General features: G+C 44.7%; 1 long non-coding RNA gene across 1 annotated transcript; it reads left to right on the top strand.

The window, feature by feature from the left end:
• The first annotated feature begins 954 nt into the window (after positions 1-954).
• LOC148123071 (uncharacterized) lies at positions 955-10,669 on the top strand. Its single transcript, XR_015735277.1, has 3 exons — positions 955-1,184; positions 8,884-8,944; positions 10,222-10,669. It is a non-coding gene; the product is annotated as an uncharacterized LOC148123071 (long non-coding RNA).
• Positions 10,670-12,509: the final 1,840 nt, after the last annotated feature.

Raw genomic sequence — 12,509 nt, 5'->3', positions numbered from 1 at the left:
CACCCTCTCCACTATTGCTTGGAGTCTTAGCTGGGGTCGCCTAGATGTCCTTCAACCAAAGAATGGATAGAGAAAATGTGGTACATTTATACAATTGAGTATTACTCAGCTGTAAAAAATAATGACAGCGTGAATTTGCAGGCAAATGGATGGAACTAAAAAAAAACCATCCAGAGTGAGGTAACTCAGACCTAGAAAGATAAACATGGCATATACTCACTCCTAAGTAGATACTAGATGTAAAGCAAAGGATAATCAGACCACAATCCTTAGCTCCAGAGAAACTAGGTGACAAGGAGGACCCTAAGAGGGACACATGCATCACCCTGGGAAGGGGAAGTAGATGAGATTTCCTGTGTAAACTGGGGTGGGGGTCAGTAAAGGGAGAGGATGGGGAATGAGAACATGAGGGAACAGGATGGTAGAGCTGGGGGAGGGATGGGATGGGAGAGCAATGAAAGAGATATCTTGATAGAGAGAACCATTATGGAGAAGGGGAAGAGCTGCTTCTCCACACGCCCCACCTGTCGGGTCAGGAGACCGCCATGGTCCAAGGAAGCTACCAGGAGAGGGCTTGGTACAGCTGTCCCTCCTGTACATGCTAGAGCCACAAAGAACATGGAGGCTGCAGAGATGGATCCCTTGCTGCCCCTCTCCGCATAGTACCAAAACAGGGCCTGGTAGGCCAGAGGGCCTGAGAATGTCCCCTTCCACTCAGCTCAGCTGTGCCAGCACTCACTCCTTAAGTATTTAATTAATTAATTTCTATTGCTTAATCTCCCTGTCTGAGGTATGTCTCATAATGGCTTCACTTTTGTTTGTGTAGTGCTTAGTGGGTTTTAAGGACTGTGTTTGTTTCCCCAGCCAGTCTAAACAAGGCTTTCCTGATTGTCCTGTTCACTCACATCTCGTGTACTTTCCCCTCTCATCCTCATAATTAGGCGGAGTGCCAAAGCAAGTGACTGCTGAGTGCTCAGACTTAAGATGGGACATCTAGATCACCCTCCTCCTCAAGGTTCAGGGAGCATCATGGAAAGGGGGGCAGAAAGAAAGGTAAAAGCCCAAGGCTTGAGAAGAAGTGCTGTTCACTAACAAACTTACAGTAGCCATGATTACCTGCACACGATCCAGCCTGCCACCATTTCAGTGTGAATCGAGGAGGGACTCGTGAGCCCCCACCCGAGGTAAGGAAATATTGGCAGTAAATTTTGCTGAGAGGGGAGTCACTTTGTTTCAGGGATCCACTCACTGGTAAGCTGTTCATGATCCAGTAACTAATCCCACATTCGTATTCATGCAGGCAACACTGACTAACCCCCCATGGGTTTAAAACGAAAGCAAAAGCATGGAAACAAGATGGAGGAAAGATATGCTTCGGAAAGATTAGCAGGGCATATGAGAAGGAAACAGGGGAGAGATTATGACCAAAACACACTATTTATATGTAAGAAATTGTCAAAGAATAACATGAGTTCTCTCTGGGCTGCTGCTAGTCAGCTCTGTGTCTGTCAGATGTTTAAATTACAGTGTTCATTGCATTACAAGCAGATATAGAAGGGATCACACTATTTGGAGGGAGGAAAACTCTGTAATAGTTGCAAGGAAAATTGTAAGGTTCAATCAGATAGGACACGCACATGGGGCTCACATCAATGACTAGGTTGTCTAATCAAGTAGACATCTGTGTAGGGCTCATGCCTAAATGATTAGGTGGCGTCTCCGTATTTTGCTGAGAATAAGTTTCACAGTGTGGGTTGTTTCTTATTGGGACTGGTTATGTCGAATGTCTTGGGTCATGGTATGAGTCCACGATAAAGTATGGAATTCTCTATAGCAATGTCTTGGTGCCCTAAGACAGATTGAACTTCTCTGTTATGGTCAATTCCTGATGACATACAGTTCCTGCTCAGAAGTAACAATGGCCTCGTTTCTACTCTACCCAACAATAGCATCCTTGTTCTGAGGCTACAATAGCTCAACACAGCCATCATCCTAGAATGGCAACAAAAGTGTTCAGTTTAAGCTTTATATATGCTATAAAAAGGAATAATATATATTTGAGGCTATCAACATGTATGACCTATTATAAACTAGATATATAGCTGATAACTCAGAACAATAAATTCTTCTTCCTCCTCCTCCTTCTACTTCTTTGATAAACTCTTTCTATGTAGTCCCAGCTGGCCTGGAACTTGTTATGATGTAGGTCAAACTGGCCTGAAACTCAAAGAGATCTGCCTACCTTTGCCTCCCAAGTGCTGAAATTAAACATATGCACCACTATGCCTGGCACTCTTTTTGGGTCTTAAATATAAATTAGGGCTTCTAGAGTTTGAAAATTCACTTGGTCATTTCATATGCAAACTTTAAAAACTATAAAATACAAAATAGAGGACTTGGGATGTATATAGCTGAGCCAATAGTGCTTGCCTAGCAGGCAAGAACTGTTAAATCAATGGCACTGCATGAACCAGGTGCATGTGGACACACCTTCCTGCATTTCTGGCACTTGAGAAGTGGGGGCAAGAAGATTAGAAGCTTAAGGCCAAGCTGACATAGCCAGACCCTGTCTTAAACATATGAGAGATGACTCAGTGGTTAGAGCACATCCGGCACTTGCCATGGTCTTGAGTTTGATTTCCAGTACGCACAACAGAGCTCACAATCTCCTCCGACTCCAGCTCCAGTGCATCCAATGCCTTGAACACCTCCACAGGCACCTGCAGCCACGTGCGCACGCACAAGATCAAAGTAAAAATATTTAATGTCTAAAAAATAAGCCGGAGCAGGTCAGTTTATCAAAGGTGGTGCACACCTTTAATCCCAGCATTCTGGAAGCAGAGGCAGGCAGATCTCAAAGAGTTCTAGGACAGCCTAGTCTATATAGTAAGTTCCAGGTCAGCTGGAGCTACATAGTGAGATCCTGTCTCAAAACAAAACAAATGATGGCAAGCTGTTATGAAAGATGTTCAGTACTGATGCCTGGACATGTACACCATGTACATACACACAGATGTTCACTACTGATGTCTGGACATGTATACCATGCACTTAGACACAGATGTTCACTACTGATGTCTGGACATGTACACCATGTACATACACACAGATGTTCAGTACTGATGTCTGGACATGTACACCATGCACTTACACATAGACACACAAGAAATGAAAGGATAGAAAAGGAATTAATAGGTAGTGGAAAAATATAAAATGTTCTAAATATATGAATATATTTGATAGTTATTTTTAAGAACTTTTGTATAAATTTATTTATTATTATCGTGTGTGTATATGATGTCTGTGTGTGGGCATCTATATGCAACAGCATATGTGTAGAGATCACAAGATAACTTTAAAGAGTCAGTTCTCTCCTTCCACCTTTATATGGGTCCCAGGGATCACACTAACGTCATCAGGCCTGAGCGGTAATCCTTTTATCCATTCTACCATCTCACCTGTCCCTATATAAAATTATTTGTATGATACAATAAGATCATAAATAAAGATAAGGCAGAGGCCTGGAGAGAATGCAGCTTGCAGAAAACCCAGGTTCGGTTTTCAGAATCCACATGGCAGTTCATAACCATCAGCCACTCTGGTTCTAGGAGCTCTGATGCCCAAAATAATAAACTCTTCAAAACTGGCTGTAGCTTCAGAGACTAACTTCTCAGTTGAAGAGCTTGCCTTTAAGGATTTCAACAGCAATGCCAATGTTGGTAACAGTCCTGATGAAGAGGAAGGTGAAGAAACAAGCTGCTCTGCTCATAGTCACTCTCTAGTCCTCTCCAGGACTCAAAAGAAGAAGCCATTCTGGGTGAATGTCCCTGGCTCCCAGGATAGGATCTCTCAACCATCAGTGAAGTCGGACCAAGTCAGTGTGCATTCTGCTAGACACAGAGGAGCTTTGCCCAAACCGTTCTCCCAAAGGGAGGATATCAGGAGCATACTGAGACGAGAAGCAGGTTTTCCGAGATATCTAGTTACTATGTTTTATTAATCATTTTTACTTACTTATGCTTATAGTTCTGCCCTATCTTTAACTATTTCAGATGTATTTACTTTATGTGTAGGAATACTTGTCTGCATATGTAGAAGGAGCGGCGGGCAGCTTCCTGCAGCCTGCCTCTCAGCCGCCTGGCTAGCTTTACCCGAAATAATTACATGGAAACTGTATTCATTTAAACACTGCCTGGCCCATTAGTTATAGCCTCTCATTGGCTAACTCTCACATCTTGATTAACCCATATCTAATAATCTGTATGTCACCATGAGGTCGTGGCTTACCGACATGAGTCTAGCCAGCGTCCTTCTCAGGAAGGGGAATCATGGCATCTGCCTGACTCTGCTACTTTTTCCCAGCATTCTGTTCAGTCTACTCCACCTATCTAAATTCTGCCCTATCAAAAAGCCAAGGCAGTTTCTTTATTAACCAATGAAAGCAACAGAAATACAGAAGGACTTCCTACGTCATGCATATGTGTATGTACCGTGTGCCTGCCTTATGCTAGCAGAGGTCAGAAAGCTCCACTGTTGTGTTTGCAGCGCATTGGCTCTGTGCTCTCCTCTCCCCATAGGGGCTGGCAGCACCACCATAAGCCGCAGTATGCCTCCTGTGGGCCAAGCATCTGGTGACGTGACAGGGCGAGGTGGGACCAGAGGTGGCCCGAACCTTCTGGCTTTCCCAGGATTGGTTCTACTTAGCAACAACATGCTCCTTTATTCACTTTGGGGAGCCCCCATACCTGGTGCTGCCCTCGGACTGCAAAGACAGTGGTTGAGGGGCAGGATGGTGTACAGCACGCTGTCTGGAGCTCTCGAAGGTCCTGTCCCGACACACCGTGCCCAACCACAGATCACCCTGACTCTGAGCAACAAGAACATATCCAAGATGAAATGGTGCATTTTCTGGGTTGAGTCTCCTTCAAGGCTTTCAAGATCTGCGCGGCCACTGGAAACCACATTGATGTCTGTGATTTGTGCTGCTATAGGCAGGGAGGTATCATTTGCAGTGATCTCAATGACTACAGATTCACAACTGAGAATGAGAGACATTGAAGGCTTCTGTGACAACCTCCCTGCTCCCACCCCACCCCAACAAACAGTCCAGGCACGAAGCTATTGAAGAGAGTTCTCCAAAATTGTGATAAAGATGCTGAGGTGTAGCTGTTCACAGCCGATGGCTTCTGGAGTGGGTGGGGACTCAGTCATCTTTAAGGGGCTGGCCACTGGGAGTTTGACCATGCTCCAGTGAGTATGTGGGCAACACAAATTGGACTTGGTCAGTTTTTCAAGGGTGGGTGGGCACAAAGGTGGGAGGGAAGATCTAGGAGAAATGGGAAGCAATGTAATTGGAGTGCACTGAATGAAATTCCTAAATAATTAATAAAAGCATTATGTTGGGGGAGAATAAATATTTCTCAGATAACAACCTCCCCCAAAACACTTGCACATATTGCTCTGACCTGCAATAGTAGTAGATGCCTCAAACAGAGCATCGCTCAGTCTACTCCACAAAATGTCTTTCTAGGAAAAACTAGCTCTAAGGTACACCCTGATGGCAAAATTAAGGTGACATTAAACATAATCAGCTGGCCAGGACTTGTTGCTCCATTGGTAGAGAGTTTGCCTGGTCTGCACAAAGCCCTACACTCAGCCTGTAAAACCATGTCAGCTGGGCAGGACTAATGGGCCTGTAATTCCAGCTCTTGGGATCAGGAGTTCAAGGTCATCTCCAGCTGCACAAATCAAGTCAAGGCTAGCCTGGGACGCAAAAATCTTGTCTCCTAAACAAACCAAACAAATAGACAGACAGACAGAAAGCACAAATCAACCTGGGACTTAACTTCCACACACTAGGTGATTAAAAAATTAGATTGGTCCTTTAAGATTGGTCCAACCTGTTTTGGACAGGTCCTTATTTTATTTAATTTTTCTAACTACAGAAAGCATCCCTCTTAGATAACATATGACTCCTTTGATTAATCAATAATACAAGAGTAGAAAGGGTACAAGAAAGAATCAGGTGAGCCTCCACATGCTGGCTCTGTGGACCAGAACCAGGACACATGGTAAAGCTAGAAGTCAAAAAATAAAGAAACTCAATCAGTAAGTGAACCTTTTTGTCCCACCATCTTAGTTGATCTGTTTGCTTATTTAGCCTTAATTGTATAAATGTGTAGGTTCTATCACATTTCAGCTAGCAGCTTAAAATCATATTCAATGCAACTGTAGTATAAGATATGACAGTTATTATCCCTTTTCTCTTATTTTTTTTTCAGCTGGTCTGCTTATTTATGTTTTAACCTGAATTCTCTGGGACATTAAATCCTAGGGAATATTTTGGGCCACTTAAATTACAAATGTAAAAGGTTACTGATTTTATTCATGATTGATGTCATATTTAGATGTGCCTTAAAATGTTTTGACAGAACAATATATAAAAACATTAAAAAGACATTATAAGATTACCTCAGGCCTTGATGTAAGGGGAGAACCTCGGTCCTGCCTCAGTTTGATGTGCCATGCTTTGTGCAAGTCCACTGGAGGCCTGCCCCTTTCTGAATGGAGACAGAGGTGGAGCTGATGGGGAGAGTGGGTAGATGAGAAAGGGGAGGGGACAAGAGGGGAGGGAATGAGAGGAGAAGAGGGAGGGAAGTTAGTTGGGATGTAAAATAAACGAAAAAGTGTTACTTAAATAAAAAAGTAAATCTCAAAAAAGAAAAAAAGAAAAAAAGAAAGAAGAAGAAAAAGAAGATTGCCCAGGCTGTCCTAAGACCTATTCTATTCTAGCTACAGCAGCCCTGTCTGGAAGGAAGTAGATTCAGAATACAACTCCAAAGAATGGCAGCCTCCAGGGAGCATCAACTCTTCCCGGTCCCTCTCCCTCCCTTTGTGACTTTCCATATCCAAGACCCCTCCCAATCAGGGTCCCTTTGGCCTGCCCACGTGGTGCGGAGACACAGACCACCTGAGCTCCCTTTCAGGGCACCAGGAGCTGCCTCCTCCTCCCAGCCCCTCTCCTTTCTTTGGGTTCTCAACCTGCTCCCCACAGGGAACTCCCCAGCCAGTATCTGCAGCACCCAGGCCCTTCCTTCAAGACTCAGGGGGCCCTGCCAGCTGCCTGACTGGGACCCTTCAGGCAGAGACAGAAGAGGAATTTGTTAGCAGCTAAGGAAGGCAGTCACTTGTGGAAACTTGCATGCTAATATGTCTTCAAATAGCATTTTCTCTATTTTCACTGAAATCTTTTTAAAAAGCAGCTAAAAAAAAAACCCCTTATTTGTGTGTGTGGGTATGTGGCACATGTGTGGAGGTCAGAGGACAGTTTGGGGTTGGTTTTCTTCTTCTGTGTGAGTTTAGGGGGTGGAGCCCAGGTTGTCAAGTTTGGTGGTAAGAACTTTTCCTACTGAATCATTTTGCTGACCCTATTTTCAGCTGAATGGTCATGGTGCAAATAAGCACGTGCAGGACAGCCTCTGCCTATCATTTTCCTCTTACATGTGTGAGCTAAGAATGTCCGCAAATGCATTGGCTAGCTTTTGTTTTAAATGATGACCTTAAAATGAGTATGACTAAGAATATTCTCCTTAACTGATCATGCTTAGGAGTGGACCAACCATATGTGAACGTTTAAGCTTCTGAATAAACCCTTCCTGCTTCATTTATTCTGAAAGAGCGTTGATTTGGAGTGGACTTCTGTGCTGCCCTGGCCTGCTGCAGTAATAAATCTTACTCTTCTCTTCTGTGTTTTAGCTGTGCGTCTTTGGCTTTGCACTCACCATGATATAAGCCCACTGTGTTCAGTTGCAGTGATATTTAAAATTCAGCAGCTTTGTCTAAGATGCCAATGTCTACAGCTGGATGCCCAAGATCTGATCCAGTCTTACAGCTGCATTCAATGGGCGAAACAGGATATGAATGTGTGTATGTGTGTGGGTCGAGTATGCACCAACTCCATCTTCTCTGGATTATTCCTTTTATAGGTTGTCTTCCACCAGGATGCATGGTGGCACTTCAGGCTCTATGTAGTCTTGCTCTTTTTTAAGTTTTGTTTGAGTCAGAGCCTCACTATGTAGCCTGGCTATCCTGGAACTCACTCTGTAGACCAGGCTGGGCTCCAACTCACAGAGATCCTCACAGAAAGCCTCTGCCTTTGGAGTGCTGGGATTAAAGGTGTATGCTGCCAACCTGGCATCGGTTCTCTCAGTGACGGAGGAGAGAGAAGGGAGAAGGAGGGAGGGAAGGAGAGAGGGAGGGAAGGAAGGAGAGAGGGAGGGAGGGAGGAAGGGAGTGGGGGGAGGAATGGTTTACACCTACAATCCAGTACTTGAGAAGCAGAGGCAGGAAGAATGTTGCAAGTTTAAGGTATAAGAGTGAGAGAGCTTGTAAGAACAAATAAAAACAAACCAGTAAAAGAATGCTACAGAGTCTCTTTATGTGATGATTTGTTAGAGGTAAGGACAGTGAAGGCCAAATTAATTATTATGATGCTCATTTCTCCTCTACTTTTAAAAGACATTAAAATCAAAACTTTGTTTGTGGGCCTCTAAAGTATCATGGACACATTGGTCCTGTCTCAGTGTAGGTGTGTCTGATGTTCTCTCTCTTTCCTTTCTCTCTCTCTCTCTCTCTCTCTCTCTCTCTCTCTCTCTTTTCTTTTTTGACTCAGGGTTTCTCCATGTAGCTCTAGCTGTCCTGGAATTGGCTCTGTAGACCAGGCTGGCCTCGAACTCAGAGTTCCACCTGTCTCTGCCTCCCGACTGCTGGGATTCAAGCTGTACATCACCATGACTGGCTTTCTGGTGTTTTCTGCTTGGAAGGGAGGATGTCTTCCGGATCTAGCCTTGGGAGCTAATTGGTGTCTCTCCTGCCATGTTCTAGGGGCCACAGAAGTTTCAAGGGAGAGAAACGAGCTTCATTTTCTCAGGAGGGTGTAACAGGGGTATGTGATGGGGATGTGACAGGGCGTGTGACTGGGGGTGTGATGGAAGGGTGTGACTGGAGGGTGTGACAGGGGGTGTGACTGGGGGTGTGATGGGCGGTGTGACTGGAGGGTGTGATGGGAGGGTGTGAATGGAGGGTATAACAGGGGAGTGTGACTGGGGGTGTGACTGGGGAGTGTGATGGGAGGCTGTGGCAGGGTTGTGACTGGAGGGTGTGACGGGGTGTGACGGGGGTATGACGGGGTGGTGTGATGGATGGGTGTGAAAGGGGGTATGACTGGAGGGTGTGACTGGAAGGTGTGACGGGGGTGTGACAGGGGTGTGACAGGGTATGACAGGGGGTGTGACGGGTGGGTGACAGGTGGGTGTGACAGGAAAGTGGAGGGAGGGGAATTCTATTGTAGCAATCTTCAAAATATACTTTATATTTTGCAATATCTTTTTCCTCATTAAACCTCTACCCTACCAGCACTAGCAGCCACAGCTCCACTATGCCTGTTCTCCCTAGACCAAGTGAAGCTGACTAGATGGCTCCTTTCTCAGTGATTGCCCTTTCTACATTCATGAGTTGTTTCTGTGCACGGAGAAGAGCTCCCATCCTCACTGAACAATATGGACTCGTAGAGGTCTCCATAAGTCAGTAATTAGTAGTCTTTCATTTTTTTTTTTTGAGACAGAATCTCATGGAGCCCTAAGTGGCCTTGAACTTATTATGTAGCCAAGGATGCCCTTGAGATCCATTGGATGCTGGTGCTAGGATCAAATCCAGAGCATTGTGAATGCTAGGAAGCAGTCATTCACTGGACTGCATATATTATCCACTCATTATTTTTTATTTTGACGCTCCAAAGGCCAGATAGAATGTTGAAGGGGAGCTCTTTCAGGCTGCTATATCTTGACAACTATGCAAATGTACAAAGAGAATTAACACACATATATACATGTATCGAGAAGTTACATATGTTGTTAAGAGTTCAAATATATGTCCTTAGATAAAATTTTTTATACACGTGTTGTGTGGTTGTTTCCTCCAGGTTGGGCATGACTATTGCCATGGAGGGGTTCTGCATCACAACAGGCCTACAAACAACAGTACCAAGTCACTAGAATTTAAATCTCAGAAACCTTGAGCTTTTCCCTTTAAAGCTGATTACCGAGGACATTTTTCTTTGCAACAGTGATTGAAAGCTGGTAATTGCACACACACATACTCATAAAAAATTCAGCTCCATTTCTTGGGGTTTTACATAAGAGCTTTATTTGTCATTCTCTCCAGCAGTGAGAATCCTGCCTTGTGCTGTCCTCAATATATTTGCTCAGTTTTCCAACCGTGCCAACTGCTTCCTTTGGCTCCCAGCCATGTTGTCATTTCTGAGAGGACGGCAGAGAAGAGAGGAGAGGGGTAAGGAGGCAGAGGGTTGTGTGCGAGTCTTCCGAAGCCCAGACCCTGCCACATCGCCATTGCCTGATTGGTCCTGACTCGACTGCCTGATCTCTCTGTCAAGCACTTTTAGTCCTTTCTGTCACCTAAGCCTTTTCCTCAGCCTGGTGATCTGGCAGTTCTTTCTGTCTTCTAATGCCCCCCAACCGCACAGAGTCTTATGTAGCTCAGGCTAGCCTCAAACCTGCTACACAACTAATGATACCCGTGAACTCCTGATTCTCCTGTATCTAACTCTCATGTATAACCATGCTTGTCTATTATTTTTATTTTTAATTATAAAATATTTCCTGTGGGGCTGAGGAGATGGCTTAGGCAGTAAAATGATTTCTGCATGTGCATGAGTACTTGAATTATGATCTCCAGAGTCTACATCAGAGTCAGTGCGGCACCACATACTTGTGTGCATAGTACTGGAAGCAGAGACAGGTGGGCCCTTGAAGCCTGTCAGTTCGCCACCCTCACCGGATCAATAGGCTCTAGGTTCAGTGAGAGACCCTGCCTTAAAAATGAGGTGGACAAGTGCATATACACACACATGCATCCACATGTACACATATGTATGCTACACACATGCAAGTACATACACACATACAAAGAAGAGAAAACTATTTCATGCTCAGTGTGGCGGTTTGACTAAGAATGCCCGTTCCCCCAGGCATGGTGGTGCATGCACTTGGGAGGCAGAGGCAGGTGGAACTCTGAGTTCAAAGCCAGCCTGGTCTACAGAGTGAGTTCTAGGATAGCCAGGGCTACACAGAGGAACCCTGTCTTGAGAAACAAAAAAACAAAACAAAACAAAAAACCAAGAATGGTCACCATAGGCACATATATTCCAATGCTTAGTCACCAGGGAGTGGCCCTATTTGAAAGGATTAGAAAGATTAGGGGTGTGTGGCCTTGTTGGAGGAAGTGTGTTACTGGGGGTGGGCTTTGAGGTTTCAGAGGCGCATATCAAGCCCACGGCCTCTCTCTTAGCCTGTGGATCAGGATGTAGTTTTCGGCTCCAGCTGCATGTGTGCTGCCATGCTCCGGAGCTGCCAGGATGACAATACACCAACCCTCGGAAACTGTGAGCAAGTCCCCGATTAAACGCTTTCTTTTATTAGAGTTGCCTTGGTAATAATGTCTTTTCACAGCAAAGGAACAGTGACTAAGACACTTAGTTTTACAAAATCAAGAAGTGATGTAACTGGTGTGAAGCAGGCCATGAAAGTCTGTCTATTTCATTTACACCAGTTCCAAGACGGAACTAGATTCTTCCGCGTGATTTTCAGAACAACCATACGTGATGATACTTATTTTTTTATATGCTAACCTAAGAAATTAATGAAGGTATTGATGATAACGATGAGAGGAGAGAGGCAGAAGAACACGGATGCTGTAGCTGTAGCTCAGTGGTAAAGCACTCGCCTGGTATGGGGAGGCCCCGTGTTCAATCCCCAGCATTAGAAAAACACACACACACCAGTCTTATTATTTTCAATGTTGAAATAGGATAGTTTCGTGTGTTTTCATTGCTTCCTCTTGCCCATGTCTGAGCATAACTCTGGTATCATCTTCCAAACAGATATACAGGGATCCATCATGAGAATATGCCACCATTTATCCTTTTAGGCCCGTGTAGGTCACACCACTGAGGGACACTTCAGTCTGTGCCAAAGGCCTTCATTAACATTGCCATTCAGTCTCGTTTTGCCCTTTGGGCTGGTTCTCCAGTGGGTATGACTAGAAGCTTTTGGAAAGAGACTAGTGGGTGGGGGAGGAGGAAGGCTGAAGGTTGAGTTCTCTTACTTCTGTGCCTGGCCCTATTCATCCTCTGGCCTTCATGCTTAGGTAGGACAATGGCCCCAGACTCTCTCTTGCTGGCCCTACAATTTTTTCACCTTTCACATACTTTGGTATAGTTCTCTCACTGCCCAACCCTGTGTGGGTTCAGTTATCCATAGTCATGTGTGGTTTCAAGACATTAATTGGAAAGTTATAGAAATAAACAATCTGTCAGTTCTAACTTGCATGCCATTCTGAGTAGGGTAATGAAGTTCGCACTAACTGGCTTCATTCCACTCAGGATGTGAGTCACCCCTTTGTCTGGTGTATCCTGCTATAGACACTATCCACCT

This window comes from Myodes glareolus, chromosome 2, assembly GCF_982192425.1.
Source record: "Myodes glareolus chromosome 2, mMyoGla1.1, whole genome shotgun sequence".
In the NCBI taxonomy this organism is placed as follows: Eukaryota; Metazoa; Chordata; class Mammalia; order Rodentia; family Cricetidae; genus Myodes; species Myodes glareolus.
This window is presented reverse-complemented; position numbering and strand designations above follow the sequence as displayed.